Consider the following 16910-nt stretch of genomic DNA (forward strand, 5'->3'; position numbering starts at 1 on the left):
CCAACCAAGGACAACGGGGTTGTCCATGATCTACTTTACAAGGAGACCTAAGGTAAGGACAATTAGGATCTGTAGGTTACAAACCCTAACCCAAAGGAAAAGGGGAAACAAACAACCTAGCTTGCCAAGCCCTTGGAATCTCGCCAAGTCACGAACGATCCATGATCGAGTGTTGGGAGCATTTAGGAAGAAAGAATCACACCTTAGTAGTTGGTCATACAAACGACCTTTGAAATGATCGTGATTGTACACTTAGGTACATCGTTTGAACTTCTTTTATCCAGGAACTAATTCAAGGCAAAATACTTAATGCTTTAGGTTAAAAGCCTGGAGGGAGAGGTAGGTTCAGTTACCTTCGATTGCTTGCCTGGCCCTATCCAAGGGGGTTGTTAGCCGCACCGGGGATATGGATTGAACCCGCCATGAGAGGTCTCTCCATGGGTGCTTCTTGGAGCGGGAGGACGCTTGGGTGCCAGGGAAGGCTCTGGCTGTAAATTCCTTACCTCCGGATCCTGCACAAGAGGCCAACGTGACTCGAGATGGGATCTTGAGGCTTGTGTACTAGTCTACGGGCGGAACTTGGAGCAACAATCCCGTTGATTGTTGGGATAGCCTTTGGGCTTGATACTTAATGTATTCCGGGACTATGATAAATAAAGATCATATATTTGAAAAAGGAACTTGCTTGACATTTTTTTTGTGTCAGTGCCTTAGTTACGTGAAGGAACCTGTGTTTAAATGGATTAATTAAGGAAGCTACTTTTGCATGTCAACATAATATGGTAGGTAATTAGATAACTAAGCAAACTGAGGAAAGTGCAGTGGATATGACTTGGGTCCATCCTACGGAAGGGTAGCTGGGAACTTTTCTCAAAAGACGTGAAAATGATACTGTGAAGATCCTAGAGTCAGTAGAGTTAGAATCCCGATTTATGCTATTTTAGGGGAGCGGAATGGGACTAAGCCTTATAGGCAGAGAGGTTTAGCTTCACATCCCTCTCGTTTCCCATTCTCTATGAACCAAGTGTAGCATAAATCCATTGGGATTGTTTGTTTCTTTTCATTTTTCGAACGCTCCTACATAAAGTGGTTCATCAGGAGCTTGACGCTAGCTACTGCTTAGAGACTTGGTTGATAGGAAAGAAACCCTGACTTTAGGTTGGTTCTAAGTGGGAACGGCCGGGTACTTCTGCTCGGGGAAGACTCGGGAATACCTAGATCGCAAACCCTGTGACATTCCTTAAGAGTGCCAGGCGGTGCTTTCTAGACTCTCTTCTCGATGGGCTGCTAAGACGTGTCCCACAAGTGAACGAGCAGACACGTTACAGTTGGTATCAGAGCGAACCAACGAGATCTAAAAATTACAAGGGAACTTAATGGAGGAAAATAAAGGGAATAAGGGGATAAACAGGGGAAGATGAGTAGAATAGAGCAGTGTTTTCTATTGAAAACATTTCTTTACTCACTTATGGATGCTAGGTTGCAGAGTCACGAAGCATGGAGCAAGTTCTTGGTGTTCCAGGTCATGTTCATGACTGTAATGCATGCTTCGGATTATCGTCAGAGGCCTGGCATGATGGATATTCTGTACCGCATCTATAATCCTTCACCCCTGTATGCGGAATGGAGATGGACAGGAGACTCAGGAATATACTACATAACAGCCCACCGACTCGCGTACCTTCAGACCAACTTGAAGAGAATCAAGTGGACGGAGGATTTAAAGATCGTAAAGCTGTTCATCTTTGTCGAAGCTTGCGTAAATGCCACTTTGCATGTTAGCGGTTGGCAAGTCAAGCAGAACAAGTATGTCTATGAAGAAGTGACCCGGGTGATCTCTGCTGACAGAATCAAAGTGTTAGGGCGCTATGAGAAGAATAGGTATCAAAGAAAGGGATACCCCAAGCTTCCTATGATTTACCGTTTCCTGAAAATCCATACCCCACTCCATATTATTTTTCTGTCCCTGTAGCCAATTGTAACACAATCCTATTTTCCCCAAACTGATGTATCAATCAGCCTGTCCTACTTATCCAAAATAAATATACTCAAAGGATTATGCCTTCATGAATAAATAAGACTTTTTACAATTGTCTATCTTGATCATAAATGTTAGCCAAGGAGTTAAGTGATTAAATCACCTAGCTAAAAGGTTGTGCTATGTTATAATATGGGAACGTACGATAATATGTTAACATAAAGAATCTTATTGTCCAGACGCAACCCCAAGCACAAGTTCCAAATTCGACTCCTGCACTAAGTCCAGCTGTGGCTCAAGAGAAGAAATTCCTTCTCAAACAAATTAAGCCACCCGAGTTTGATGGCAAGGGAAGGACTGTTCAAGCCGATGCCAAGATCTAGATTGAGTCCATGGAGGACTATTTTGAGGCAGTGGGAATTGCACCTGCTAACCAAGCCATGCTTACCAAACTTAAGCTTACAAGCGAAGTGAGACTTTGGTGGAAATAGTGGTACAAAGATCAAGCGATCTCAAAGGGGATAGTCACTTGGGATAAGCTTAAGGAAGCTGTGCGAGGGAGGTATCTGCCACCTGCCCACCGCACACAAAATATGAATGAAATCTATGACTTGAAGCACCTAGGATTATCCCTGGAAGCATATTATCAAAGTTTCGTTTCACTCCTAAAGTATGCACCCCCAATGGATATGACACAATGGGTGTCAAAATTTTGCATTGGGTTGAATCCACCCATAAATACTCGATTGGTATCAATGCGCCCAACGGATCTACAAGATGCACTCATTCAAGATGCCTCAATAATACAGGAGGTGCAGACCAAACCAAGGTACAACATGATTTGGTCTTACAAAGATCAGAATAAGGGTATGTCTAAGGCTCAGACTAAGAGAGCGTAGGGTCAAAATCAGGGCCAAAGAAAAAAAGCTAGGGCCAATGCTGTCAACAACTTTTTTCCAACACAAAGTAATGATCCCAACCCACATTGCTTCCATTGCAACGAGCCCAGACACTTCAAGAGGGAGTCCCCCAAGCTGGGCAGAGGACATCGCTAGGGGCGATTCCAAGGTCAAAATAGAACTGCTCATGGCCAAGGAACCACCGTTATGGCCAGAGGGAGAACCTCTAGTGTTTCCAACAAGGAGCTGGACAATGAAGAAGATCCATCCATGGATGTTGACATTGAGAGGATAATGGTTCACGCCACTCTTCACAAGAAGGGTCCAAATCGCCAATTCTCGGTGATCCAAACTCCATTGAAATATCAAGGTAAAAGCTTCAAAACCCGGATTGACTGTGGCAGTACACATTCCTTCATTTTACCAATCTATGCAAAAAGATTAGGGATGACCACAATAGATGCACCTATGTTACTTGTGGAATTAGCAAATGGATGTGAGGTTTCTTGTACTAGGCAAACTGCTAAGGTGAAATTCCTACTGGGTGGGAAGCCAATTTCTGTGAGATTCAGGGTAATGAACCTAGGTGTCCATGAATGTTTACTCGGAATGGATTGGCTAATATCCAATGATGTCCACATCCACTGTGGGAAGGGTCAATTCCTACTGGGTGGGAAGCCAATTTCTGTGAGATTCAGGGTAATGAACCTAGGTGTCCATGAATGTTTACTCGGAATGGATTGGCTTATACCCAATGATGCCCACATCCACTGTGAAAAGGGTCAAGTCTCCTTTTGAAATTCTGAAGGGGAACTAGTCATGACTCAAGGTGAGGCCGATAAGCCAAAAATACAGTTGGCAAAGGCAACACGGATAATAAAAGCTGTTCAAAAGGGTCTACTTGTCTATCTGATTAAACTGAATAAGCTAGATCAAAATCAGGAATTTGGAGAAGAACCTTCATGGTTAAAGGAATACACAAATGTACTCCATGAAGATTTGACGAAACTTCCTCCCCAAAGGGAAGTCGACCACAAAATCAAACTTGTGCCAGGAGCTGCACCGGTCGTCGCAAAGTGGTCGTATAAGATGTCCATCCTAGAAGCTATCGAGCTGAAAGAGCAACTCAAGCAACTGCTAGATCGAGGCTACATCCGACCTAGCAGTTCCCCATTGGGAGCTCAAGTGTTGTTCCAAAAGAAGAAAGATGGAACGCTTCGCCTATGCATTGACTATAGAGGGTTGAATCAAGTAACCATAAAAAATAAATACCCCATTCCAAGAATAGATGAATTACTTGACCGTCTTCAAGGAGCAAAGATCTTCTCAAAGATAGATCTCAGATCTAGATATTACCAGATAAGGATCAAAGAAGAAGATATCCTAAAGACTGCATTCAGTACAAGGTATGGACACTTTGAATTCCTAGTGATGTCATTCGGGCTAACGAATGCTCCTGCTACCTTCAACAGGTTAATGCAGGATATCTTTAGGCCCTATCTTGATGACTTCGTACTCGTCTTTTTTGACGATACCCTAGTCTACTCAAAATAGGGAAAAGATCATGAACCCCAGCTTCGCATTGTTCTTGAAACAATGAGAGCACACAAGAAGTGAGCATTTTTCAAGCGATAGATTGAATATCTGGGATTCATTGTATCAGCAGAAGGAATTTCAGTAGATCCAGCTAAGTTCAGAGACATTCTGGAATGCCAACACCAACTTCTGTCAAAGAAATATGAAGTTTTCTTGGGTTGACAGGGTAGTACAGAATTTTCATCAAAGATTATACTTTGATTGCAGCACCTCTGAGACTGATTGACAGGGTAGTACAGAATTTTCATCAAAGATTATACTTTGATTGCAGCACCTCTGAGACTGATCTACTAAAGAAGCAAGTAGCAATTGTATGGTCATCTGCTGAACAAACCAGCTTTGACAAACTAAAGCAAAGCTTAGTATCAGCGTCCATCCTGAAACTTCTTGATCTTAGTAAGGAGTTTGAAGTGGTAACTAATGCTAGCGCACTTGCTTTAGGATGTGTACTTATGCAAGAAGGTCATCCTGTAGCATATTCTTCAAGAAATTGAAGAGCCATGAAAGGAATTATGCTACCCACGACCTGGAGCTGTTGGCTGTCATCCATGCTTTCAAACTTTGGAGACATTACTTGCTAGATAACAAATTTTCCTTAGTGACGGACCACAAGAGTGTTAAATGGATTTTCACTCAAAATGAGCTCAATATGAGGCAACGTCGATGGATCCAAGTGCTGGAAGAATATGATTTTGAAATCAAATATAGGCATGGAAAAGAGAATGTGGTTGCCGATGCACTCAGTTGCAAGGCATTTCTAAATTCCCTCATTTTGCAAGATCCATCAACAGCAAGGTCACTAGCCACAAAGGTATCAATGCCAAACAACCCAATTCTTGAGCTAGCAAAAGAAGAGGCATATCATGACCCAGTCTATCAAAAAATGCTAAGGGAGATTCCCATCAAGGATCAAGATCCAAAGCTAAAGACGAAGTATCAAGAATTCTCCATCAGTAAGTAGTGGGCTTGTCTACATTAGGAAAAGATTATGTATCCCTGCAAGCCAAACTCTCAAGCAGAAGATACTGTGGGAAGCCCATGACTCCCCTTTCTCAGGACATCCTAGTTATGCCAGGACCCTTAATGCGGTCAGAAAGAGCTATTATTGGGAAAGACTCAAGGGAGACATACTCAAATATGTCACGGAATGTTTATCTTGTCAACACATTAAGGCAGAACATGTTAAAATGCCTGGGAAATTGCAACCACTTGACATTCCACAAATGAAATGGGAGTTCATTAGTATGGACTTCATTGTTGGCTTACCCCAAGTTCAGGGAGGTTATAACTCTATTATGGTTGTAGTAGATATGCTCACCAAGGTTGCACATCTCATCCCTATCAAGATGAACTATAAAGCTTCAGACATCGCAAGATTATTCATCAAGGAAACATTCAAACTTCATGGGTTACCCAGAAGAATAATTAGTGATCGTGACTCTCTCTTCACATCACATTTGTGGAGGGATATCTTTGAGGCTATTGGAACTCAACTCTATTCATAACTGTATCCTAGGAATATGCATTTATAGGACTTTGGTTCCAGTTTGCTAGATTCTTTCTGTATGTGCACAAAAGCCTCACAACCAAACACTCACAAATGAGCATAAAAAGGTGGCTTGCCCAACCACTCTTCTTGAGGGACTCTCCCCCCCAAAGACCTATTCGGTGACCTATTAATCAAATGAATGGTTGTTATAATAGCCTCTGCCCAAAAGCCATGGGGTAATGCAGTATGAGACAGTATCATACGGACCTTATCCTATATGGTCCGATTCATGTGCTCTACAACTCCATTTTGGGGTGGATTATGAGGGGCAGTGAGCTCCCTCTTTATCCCCTTGCTATCACAAAATGCCTGAAAGGCTTTGGACACATATTCCCTATCGTTGCCAGAGTGAAGACACGTAAGTGTCTTATCAGTTTGATTCTCTACCAATGCCAAAACCTGTCAAGAATAGGGTAAACCCATACTTCGTCCTTGCTACGAATAGGGTAAACCCATACCTTCCATGTAGCATCATCGACAATGTGACAAAGTATTTCTTTCCTCCTAGAGATAACCTTGGCATTTGACATACATCAGAATGTACTAACTCTAGAGGCAAAGATTTCAATGAAAGAGACTTTTTATGAGATGTCTGCGCATGCTTACCATGAACACAATGATCACAGTGCTCAAAATCAGCATAACGAAGACATGGCAAGTAACTCAAACTAGAAAGTACTTTCATTCTTGTTTGACTCATGTGTCCCAACATGCCATGCCACAAGGAAACACTTGACTACTCGATCACAACAACAACATGATCACACACACTAGATACATGAACTGGATACAAAGTATCACTCTTGCAACCTTTGGCAATAACCCTAGATCCCTTACAGATCTTCCATTTCCCATCACCAAAGGTGGCATGAAAACCATCATCATCTAGCTGACCAATACTAATCAAGCTCTTCTTAAGTAGCAATACATGCCTTACATGTTGAAACTGTAGTTGCACACTGCCAATGCCTGCAATGTCACATGCATAATTGTCCCCAAGATGGACAACATCATGTCAACCTCCTATATAGTCTATAAATCACTCACGTGATGAGGGGTGACATGAAAAGAGGCACCTGAATCCAGAATCCAAGTGTGGATGTCATCATCCATACCTACTATCAAAGCATGTGCATTGAAACATGAAGAGACAAAGAGTACATCATTCCCACTGTCGCTCTCATGGCTAACTCATTGACCTCTTCGATCTTTACACTGCTCTTCTTAGGAGGTTGACTCTCTTTCTTCTCTTCCTTACTATCATCCGTCTTCTTGCCCTTCCCTTTCCCTTACTTCCATTTACAGTAGTCACATTTGAAGTGACCCTTCTTGCCATAGTGATGGCATTCAACATCCTTACCACATGATTTACTGCGTCCCTTCCTATTAGATTTTCCTTTCTACTATGATCTACCTCTAGTGTGCAAAGCACTAGAAGACTTACCGGATGCATGGTTCTACCAATTCATTTCTTCCATGAGTAGAGCACTCTCTACATCAACATACAAAATCATAGCATTAGAATTTCTCATAGTAGTCATGAAGGTATCCCAACTCTTTGGTAGAATGCAAAGCAAGAATGTATGTTAACCCCAACATGAAGAAAGCAAAAGGAAATAAAAAGACGCAGGGCAAAGGCGGAAAAAAGATAGCTCGACGGAAGAAAGAAGAGGGGGAAAGGACAAAAGCGCAAGGGCAACCTTAAAAGTCCAAAGCAAATGCAAAAGGGGAAATGTGCATTTTAAAATACAAAGGCGCACCCTGAAATCTTGTAAAAGAGTGCCAGGCGGTGGAAAATCTGGAAAGCTAAAACAGAAGACAAAGACAAAGGCCAAGGCAAAGAGAAACGGAAGACAAAGGCGCACAAGGAAAAGCACAAGTCAAACTATTGTAAAAGAGTGCAAGCGCATCATGGTTTAATTCAAGGAGCGCCGCGGGCTCTCACCCGTGCAATTTGTAAATGTAGACGGGTGGTGGAAAGGAAGCTAGGAAGATAGAAGGACAATGGGAAAAAGGGCCTAGGCTACGGCCAGCCATGTAAAAAAGGGAAAAAGGGGATGACCGCCCAAAAGGGATTTAGGGTTTTGTATATAAAGTTGAAAAGTGAATGAGAAGCTAATTCTTTTGGTGTGTGGCAAAAGGAGTCTTCATCTTCTTCTCTTCTTCTCTCCTTCTTGCTCGTGTGTGCTCTTGAGAGAGGGAGTATGAGAGTGTGAGTGAGTGAGTGTGTGAGAGTGAGGGATCAAGAGGGTGAAGCTCTTCACCATCTCCGCTTCTCTTCTTCTCTTCTTTTCTCTTCTCTTCTCTTGTGCACACGGCTATGGAGGATGGAGCTTGGAGATGGAGGAGGATTGAGGATGCTTGAGCTAGCATCGAGAATCGTGGAACTACCGAGGTGTGCAAGAGAGGAGGCTACTCGCATTGGCATCAAGGTAAGCTCACTACACTTGTAGGATCGACGGCGCGTCGGCTAGGTGAGAGATAGCCATTAGAGCTCACTTGAAACGCTTGAAGCAATAAGCGGTCCGTGGGTCTTGGTGGTTGAGCAAAAGGTCCCACAACGTAGCTTTGAACTCATAATCAATATGGAACTTCAAAGCAGCAAGTTGGCTGAAAATGGAGTTAAACTCACTAAGGTGAGTAGACATTGCAATACCCTCTTTCATACGCAAATCTATGAGTTTCTTCAGCTAGTAGACTTTGCTTGTAGCACTCTTATGGGCATACAATTCTTCTAGTCACTTCCAAATTTCATAAGCAGAATCCAATCCTTCAATGTTGAATAGCAAGGCTCAAAAATTGATAGCTCAATGGTCAAGCGAGCAAGCTCATTCAACTCATTCGAGTCATCTTGCTCTACATCATCTAGTTTTGTTCCCTCTACTTTAATCGGATTTTATTGCTTCCTTTGCAATAAGATATTATAGCACTGCTTTTGCCAAACTGCAAAGTTGTGTGCTCCTTCAAGCTTCTTGATATGCATAAGATGATTTTCATTGCTACTAGCCATGATTCATAGCCAAACAACTATATGACAGTAAATGACAACTAATGCCAAGCAATGAAAGCTCCAAAATCCACTCAGTAGTAGTTAGGAATATCCCCAAGTATGTACAACAAGAACATACATCAGTTTGTTCATTTCCCAAAATGTCTCAAAAGCATTCAATGACAGTAAACATACCAATTTCTTGACAAAAATAGAGTGCAGTCTTGAAATTCCTGAGAATACAGGTGGCTAACCTACAATTCAAGGGCGTAGTCTATAAATTCATGACAATACAGGTGGCTGTCCTACAATTCAAGACTGCAATCTAGAAATTCTTGACAATACAGGTGGCTGTCTTGCAATTCAGGAGTGCAGTCCAGAAATTCCTAATAATACAGGTGGTTGTCCTCCTGCAATTCAAGAAACTGTCCTAAATGTACATCAATAGGCATGTAAGTAAAGATGATCCAAAAAATGAGCTCTAATCACTGCTCAAATGCATTTTGGAATCAAATCCAAGCATGTAATATCAACCATGAATACATGTTATAAAATGCGCAAGACAAAGTCTAGAAGCAAGACATAATGCATACGCATTCAAAATGTCACTCAACCCTATTATTCCAATAGTATAAGCATGAATAGATGGTATAGAATTCCCGATACCAAGTCTAGAACCAAGACATAACGCATACACATTCAAAATGTCATTCAACCCTTTTATTCCAGCAGTCAAAGATTTGTCAAAACTGAGTGAAATCTCAGTCAAAATCAGCCCAAATGCACTTCAATACATAGACATATTATTCCTTAGTGTCTTGACATCACTTGAGCATGTATACTCATCAACATGCATGTCCAAGAACTAATGTCATTACAGGATAGAGAGCTTCCTGTAAATTGTAGGCTATGGAATGTGTATTCTAGCCACAAGCACATCTGCAAATTGAGCCAAATCCTTGCCAAGTTTAGCTCAAAATGGCCTCAAGGCAATGCCATATGATTCCCAAAGCATCCAACATCAAGATATCCAATAGCCATCAAATAAGCATAATCTGTATGCACTAGACACACAAAGATATGTGCTGCCCTATTTGTTTCAGATCTAAATAATGTGTATTTCAGACATGAAGCTGAATGTACATTAGTCCCAAGTGTAACACTACACGTCAATGCTCAATGCTAAGCATTATATGCAAAGTCTAAAGCACAACCATGATGCCAAATGAAGAGAAGCAATTGTTGTATGTCTTGAGCATGCTGAAAACTAGATCTACATACCCATGCTGATGGTGCCTTCAGCCCTGAATAGATTAGCATGCTAGTACAATAGTTGGAGATGATGGGAGGGTCCCCAAGTGGCCAATGATGGCTACCAACAAGCTCAAATGAAGAGGGAAGCTTCAAGCTTCAAGAAAAAGCTTCAACCCTTGCCACCGTATCTGTAAACTCTTCATAGTGAACTCTTCTTCAACTTCAAGCTCTTGCACTAAAGAAATGCCAAGCTCCTAATTGCTTGAACCAAGCTCTAATACCAATTTGTTGAGTTAGTTGCAATGGAGCTTTTGTGTAGAGATGCAAGTTGAGAGAAAGAGAGAAGAGATAGAGACACATGATTTGTGGTACTGAAGAGTGTACCTCGATAATCATTTTAGATAGGTATGTGTACTATGTACAACTTGGCCCTTATGGGCAATGGACATGGGCATTGCCCTTTATCCCAACAACAAAAGGACTAAAGAAAGGATTACCCGTCTATCTAAGTACACTCAATAAGGCCAAGTAGCATAGTGAAGCAAAGGACCAACCATCTTGGCTAAAAGATTATGCATATGTTTTTTTAGAAGATCTGATAGAGCTTCCACTGATAAGAGAGGTAGACCATGAGATCCACCAACTCATTCTAGGCATTGCTCTTGTAGCCAAGTGACCCTACCCGAATGTCAATTCCTAAAGGCATTGAGCTAAGAGAACAACTCAAAGAGTTATTAGACCAAGGATACATCCGGCCAAGTAATTCACCATAGAGAGCCTTGGTACTATTAAAAAAAAAGAAAGATGAGACACTCCGCCTTTGTATTGATTACCATGGGTTGAACCACATGATAGTGAAAAATAAATATCCAATCCCATTGATAGATGAGTTGCTTGGTCAACTCCACAGAGCAAAGATATTTACAAAGATCGATCTCAGATCAGGCTACTATCAAATAAGCATCAAGGAGTTGCTTGATTAACTCCACGGAGCAAAGATCTTTACAAAGATCGTAGGCTACTATCAAATACAAATCAAGGAGGAAGACATCCCCAAAACCGCCTTTAACACAAGGTATGGTCATTATGAATTTATTGTGATATCATTTCGATTAACAAATGCTCCTGCCACCTTCAATAGGCTGATGCAAGACATTTTAAAGCCTTATCTTGATGATTTCATCCTTGTCTTCTTTGATGATACTCTAACATATTCCAAGGATGAAAAAGACCATGAACCATAGCTGCGAATAGTTCTTGAAACAATGAGAACTCACAAGATGTATGCTAAAAAGAAGAAATGTGCTTTCTTTAAGAAGTAGGATGAATATCTAGGTGCATTTGCTGGGAGCCAAGTGCACTTGAATGGGTGATTGATCTCACTAGGATATGCAAATCCTAGGTATTTATGAGTGAACATTAGGTCTCTTTTCTAAGGGACCATTTTCCTAATTTTCCCCAAGATTGCAAAAGGAGGATATTGGATCGGGAAAAAGACACAGACTTAGTAGAGAGGGGCAAATATTTTGGCCCGCAATTAACTGTATATATATAAAAAGTATCTTCTTAAAATTGGGGCTATAACGATTGCATGCAAATCATAGTTTTATTAGTAGCGCACTTTGGGCTAATAGATGTAGTAGAAATAAATACAATCAGTGTATCGTAGTACTTTGATTGGTATTATCGTAATGCTTATTGAACTGTTAGAAGGGTGGTATAGGATGATGTGTTGCCTTGGATACGTGTATCTAGAGGTTTAAAAGTTATTTTCAACACAAAAATGTTAGAGAGGTTGCTGAAATTTTAGGTCTAATCCCTGAGCAAGAAGAAAAGTTGCCTTATGGAGAAATAGACTCAGAGTTACCAACCATTCTAAACCTTCTAAGCACACATGCAAGCCAAAACCTAACTTTATAGCTTCAAACAAAACGTGCAAAATTTTGGAGTATAACAGTAATAGCTATTTCATTAATAGTAGATGAATTTAGAGGAAAGACGGAGATAGCAAAATGAAGCTAGAGATCAACGAGCTAGAGAATGAGCAGTGCAATAGAAGGCTTGGCTCTACTAGAAAGGCTTGAGAGGGTGAATGAATTATTGAATCAGGGGATAGATGCTGTGTCTAACTCAAATGTAGAACCTTTTAGGCCTAGTATATCATTTGATAGAACACCGTCAAAGGGAAGTGAATTAAACTCATATCAATGGGATCAAGTTGCCTCAAGCACCAGTAGTGTCACTAGGGAAAGGAGTAGACAAAATAGTGGAAGTAGTGAAGCTAATGCTACAGTAGGGAGTATTGAACTGCCCTTTGATTGACATTTAGAGGTAAATTTTGGATTCTGCCAACTATTTAAGGAGCCTAAGGACCTTGCTTGGTTCGATATTACCATAGATTTAGGGTTAGAGATAATATTTAGAGAAACAGGGGCTCACAACCTAGTGAGATTAGCTGACTTAATGCAATTTAGGGGATTGTGGGATGGGGATCCCAATGCCCATTTGCAAAGATTTGAGGTGACATGTGTCGCTAATGAGATAGTAGACTATGACCAAAAGCTTCATATTTTCCTTACAACATTAAAAGATGAAGCAAAAAGGTGGTACGAGAACCTAGATGCCCAACACAAAGTGACTTATGCGAGCTTATCAAGAGCATCCCTAGAAAAATTTTGACAGCAAGGTTTCCAAGATAGACTAGCCCTTCAATTGGATTATTTGTCCCAACGAACAATCAAAAGTTTGGAAAAACATTGAATGTATGGAGATAATTATTCAAAAGATGAATCTAGCTCCTTATGAACCTTTACAAAAGCATAAATTCATTGATGGGCTTAATCCTGAAGTTCATCAACATGTTAGCCTACAATGGCCAGCTACGTTGGCAGACGCTAAAACACATGCTAGACGGTGGGAAGAATTTCAACTTAGCCAACAACAACGAAGGGACTTATTTAAAGAACCTTGGATGGAATATCCAAGCACTTCAAGTGAGGTATCTAAGAACATGTCTTATGTGACCATTCCTTTAAATCCATTGGTAAGTGCAAGTCCAAATGTATCAAGTGTAGATTTAAATTCATACACTTCTATTCTAGCCCATATGATGCAGATAGGAATGCCTTCTATGGCTCAATCTCAGTCCCCTCTTAATGAATCAAAAGTAGATAATATTATTACAAAATCCCTAGGGAAGTTGAAGGAGGAAATCATGGGTGCAGTGCAAGCACCCTTGAAAGAAATTTATTCGATAACCACATTGTGTTCGAGTGCACAACAACCCTTGAGCAGCTCAACTCCAAACCCACCTAGATCCAATATTTGGTGTGGTAAGTGTCATGGGTATGGTCATGTGGCTACAAAGTGTCCGATGCCTTCAAGATTAACGATCCACAATTTTGCACTTTTTGCCTTAAGACAGGGCATCTAGATACAAATTGTTGGCATAAGATAGGTCAAGAGCAACAATAAGATCATTTGATGCAAATGAATTACAAATATATGGATCATAATAATACAACTTATGTGATTGGACCACCTAATCAACCTTTTAGGCTGCTAGGATTGCCAACCCAAGGTAGACCCCCAGTACCCCGAATTACAATAGTGATGGAAACAGAGGAAGAAACTCTCCTTTTAGGAGAAATAATGGTACTTTCCGTAATCCAATGGAGCAAAATGGACAACAAAGGTCTAGGGACTGGTAATGTGTTATTGATGCCAATAGGAAGGTCATATAGCTACATATTATCCAAATGCACATAAAAATCAACACTTTACTCCTCTTTGTAGGAAGTGTAGTGGGGAAGGGCATCACGAAGAGAATTGTCCTAAGCAAGAAGATAACAAAACTAATGATAGGGGTAAGAAAATTTCTAATGAACCCTCAACCTCATCCACAAATATAGTTGAATTAGAAATAGCAAGGCAAGTGAATAGAGTTAGGTCTAAATTCATACCCCGTAGGATGAGCTTTAAGGCTGACCACATGATTGGCGTGGTTGAGCACAAAAGTAGTAACGAGAGGAGCAAGGTATGGAGGAAGAAAGTCTATAATTAAAGGGAGCAGTGAAGGATAAATCTAAGGATATAGATCCTAATGTAGAGCTATCTAAGTTAGATTCTCCACAACATTCCTCTGACCATCCATTATTACATGTGCCTTTAGAAAATCCTAAGATTCAAGTGGGAGTAGCTCCTTTTCTTGAAAGACTCATATATCTTAAGGAAGGAAGTAAAGAGCACGAGGAAGCAGTTAACATGACCTATGATCTTTGGGCTGCATTAGAACAAGTATCTTTGACCATTAATCTTTGACAATTGCTAGAAATAATGCCTACATGTCGAAAGCAGCTTTATCATAAATTGGTTCAACATCGAAAGAAGAGGATCAAGATTAATGCTTGATGGGACCTAAAATGGACCGACATTGGCTATGGCAATAGCTGTACCTCATGCACACAACAAACAACCCCCACCATATGGCCTTGCGGCCAGGAGCATCTAAGACTTACTCTACACTAAATGCTAATGCCAATTCTATGTTTGTATTAGATCATAGTCCAACAATTACCATCCCTTGTCCTCAGAGAGAGACCCCATAACATGTAGGCATAATTCATCGTAGCATAAACATAGGGAAGCACCTATCGACTGATTGTCGTGGCTCTACTGCGACTCTCCTAAACCTCGAGGATTGGACCCAAGATGTATCATTCCAACATAAAGTACACATGATACAAGCTCTACTCTTTCATTTTGAACATATTCCAAGAGATACCATGTGTTCTTACCAAACAATTCCCAAAAACGATAATAGACTAGCCTATAGATTAGGTTGACTCACAGACTCAAACATAGGTCATTGTAACAGAAAATAGGTGCTATGCATCCAGTTCTTCATATTCCGATACCATGATTGATATGCACATGCAAAAGTGGATGATTCTAAAGGTGCTCAAAAATAATTTGCAATCAGAAATGTATCATGCACAACCAGGCTTTCCAATGCTCATTCACTAACTTGTTGCGACGATGTAAGGATAGCACTGAAACAACGCTCATGCTACTATCCCCTTAATTAAAATACAATGAACCCTATATCATGCTATGCATAAGCAAAATTAGCAATAAACAACACCCAAATCACATCATTCAAACACCCTACCCCCTACTTTTAGATAGTGCTTCTGTTGCGTAGGTGTAGGGGTTCATTTTGTCATGTTTTGATGTATGAAAAGTGATAAATCACGAAATTTGACAAAGAGATAGAGAAAACTGAGGCAAAACCTCATGCTTCACCACTACCATACATTCACAAACACTCATTGTATTTTTCCTTATTTATATGAAGCGTATTTCTATTTTCCCCCTATTTTTCTTATTTTTAGCATTTATTTGATAATAATCACTATTATTTTCTTATTTTCCTTATATAATCATTTTAGCATACTAATATTCAATTTTATTTTCCATTTTCTCCCATAGGAACACATTTCACCCATCCGAAACGACAAAACTATCATTTACCCTTAAAAACCGCATTTCAAGTTTTAGATTATTTATTATGACCATGTACGACTACGGGTTCTACATTTTTCCATGTGTAGTCCTCAAACATAATGAAAAAAAGATTCATGTAAATTTTCTTTCCATGTGCACACCATTTAAGCCATCAAACAACAAAAACGAGTAGTTGCCCTTTATAAAAATGACACATACCACTTACTTGCGTGTTGCGTGTTTTTTGATTATTTTTTCAAGTTGCCAATGGACTGACCAGCAGCAAATCTTCAATGTTGAACATCTCCTCTCAACCTCCTTTTGATCTTAGAGCAATCCGATCGGACAAGCATCTGTCATCGCATCCTCTTCTTGATCTTAGAGCAATCTGATTTATGCCGTCATCGCATCCTCTTCTTGATCTTAGAGCAATCTGATTTATGCCGGACAAGCATCTGTCATCGCATCCTCTTCTTGATTCTTGCCATATGAATCACCATTTTGAGGAGAGAGAAATACTAGATCTGGTTCTTCTGATTCGGGCAGCCATTTCTCATGCGAGAGGCAATGATAGGAAGGTGAAAACATCAACAATCCATGGCTATTATCAGTTGCTATGATTATTTGCAACCTTTGGCTTGGCTTAATGCCCCCCTCCCTCAATTCGTCTGCGCTGTGCCATGGAGGAGCTCTTTTTCTTTCGTTAAAAAAAAATTGCAACCCCCCCTCCCCCCCAATCGTTAATTTTTGGGGGCCCCAAGGGGAGCCCCCAAGGGTCACATCCTTTCTTGATCCTTAAGTCTTTTTAGAATTGATTTTGTTTTGGTCTTGGCCTTTGGGTACTCCTGTCTCGCGTCCGGCCTTTGAATCGGCTTTTGAAAAATTTTGGGCATCTGTCTCAAGGTCCCACATTACTTGGCTCTTTTCGGGGTCCATTCGGATATCCCAAGAAATTATGAAAATTTCCCAACCGTCACTCGATGGGTCTTTAAAGCACTTTTGGCATCCATGTCACTGAAAATCGTATTGATTGCACCTGCCGCCTTCGATGAAGTCTATTTTTTCCTTGAAATTTGGAAATTTTGGCTATTTTTAAGCATGTTTCTTAGGCAAAATCCACTTCTAATTGGCGACCATAGG

The sequence above is a fragment of the Lygodium microphyllum genome, chromosome 30, assembly GCF_053477565.2.
Source record: "Lygodium microphyllum isolate KBCC chromosome 30, Lygodium_microphyllum_v1.1.10, whole genome shotgun sequence".
NCBI classification, from domain to species: domain Eukaryota; kingdom Viridiplantae; phylum Streptophyta; class Polypodiopsida; order Schizaeales; family Lygodiaceae; genus Lygodium; species Lygodium microphyllum.